The following is a 2,128-nucleotide window of genomic DNA, read 5'->3' as shown; positions in this document are numbered from 1 at the left end:
AAATCTTATTATAAACATAGTGAATTATTATTCCGTTTAAATTTTTTATTATAAAAATATCATATGCATAATATTGAATAGTTATAGGAAAAAATAGAATTAACACCTATTGATGAATTAATTTCTCCAAAATTTCTTACTAAATTTGAAAAAACTAAAATATTAGGTATAAGAGCTACACAATTAAGTTCTGGTGCCTCTGCTTTAATTGATACAAAAAATATAACTGATACATTAATAATAGCAGAAGAAGAATTAAGATAGAAAAGAATTCCTTTTATTTTAAAAAGAGAATTACCAGGAAATAAATATGAATATATTGATGTTAATAAATTATTATAAAAAGTATTTATTCATCATATGTAAAAAATATTTCAATAATAATATTTAATACTTTTAAACTATCTCTTATAATATATAAAATAGATAATATTCCTATTATAATTCAATTTCTTACAATAATATTAAATGCATAATCTTCCTTTCTTAATAATGAATATTCACAATAAATTTCTAATTCTTGATATCTTTTTTTAAAATCAAAAAGTGAATTTTTTAATTTTTCTTTTTCTTTATATAAAAAATATTGTTTTCTTAATAATATACAAAATAATATAATAGTAAATATATTTAAATATTTAATTTTCAATTCTTTTATAATAATTATTCATATAACAAGTACAATAAATGTTTTAAACTAATTTTTTAATATTATCTATTCTTCTTTTGGTCTTATATTTCCCATAAAATAAAATTTATTTTCATTTTCTATTTTACAAAATCCAGTTTCATAATACGCTATTGACTTATCTAATACATGATATTGAAATGATAATATTAATATACCTAAAATTGTTAATAAATATAAACTATATCTGAATAATCCCCCAATTTTTTTAATTAAAAATAAAATCATTTTAAATTTATGAAAATAAAATAAATAATTTATTGTGTTATTTTAATCTTGTCAATGATTTTTGGTTTAAATATTTTATATTTTGTATTAACAATAATTTGATGTATAATAACACTTATAAATCTTATTATGACTTTAAGAAGATTATTTTCTGATAAAATAAAAAGGAAAGGCTTTATATTAGGTAAAATAATTGTTATATGAATTTTTATATATAATATTTTAAATTCTGTATTATTAACATATTTTATATTATTATGTTTTTTAAAATTAGAATTAATTTCACATATATTATTTTTTTATTTATTATTATTTATTTATTTTTTATTAAATATATTGAATTGTTATACATATATAAATCTATATTACATTTTTATATCTCATCCAAAAATAAAATATAGATTAAAAATATTTTTTAGTTTTATTGTATTAGTATATTATATTATGGTATTTATTATGTTTTTATCTTCATTTTTAAAAAAAAGATGACCTTATTATCAAGAATTTATTCCAACAATAAATAATTTTTTATATATTATAAATATTATAATAATAATCGCATCTTTTATTATTTATTATAAATTTAATAAATAGTTACAATATCAAATTTTACAAAATAAAAAATTTTTTAATTTCATTGATACAACTGAAGATCAAGAAGTAATAAATGATTTAGAATTTTTAGATTAGTTATTAGGATTAGCAGTAAATGCTGATGAAAATACAAATAAATTATTAGCAAAACAAAATAAATTAACAGAATATGTTTCTGTATATAATTGTAAATTATTAAGTAGTAAAATTATAGAAACTATAAGTGATTATGTTGATGGAAATAATAATACAGGATTTTTTATATATGATTTAAAACAATTAAAAAGAAAAATAAAAAAATCATATGATAGAACATATATAATAAATACTCATAAATTTTATAGAAGTGATAAGAAATATTATAATTATAGTAGAATTGAAAATAAAAATACATATCATAAACTTAAATATTTAATTAATATTTTTTTAAGAAGTATATTCATAAATATATTTCCAGTATTATTATATTTTATATTAATATTTTTAAATATAAATTAGATTACTAAACTTAAAATTAATAATATATCATTAGTATTTTATTCATTATGTTTATCCCCAACCTTATTTAATTATTTATCATAGCATAAAGTGTATAAAGTTTATTTATAAAATAATTTT

The sequence above is a fragment of the Alosa alosa genome, unplaced genomic scaffold (genome assembly GCF_017589495.1).
Source record: "Alosa alosa isolate M-15738 ecotype Scorff River unplaced genomic scaffold, AALO_Geno_1.1 AALO_1.0_unplaced_7, whole genome shotgun sequence".
Taxonomy (NCBI): Eukaryota; Metazoa; Chordata; class Actinopteri; order Clupeiformes; family Clupeidae; genus Alosa; species Alosa alosa.
Note: the sequence above shows the minus strand (reverse complement) of the source record.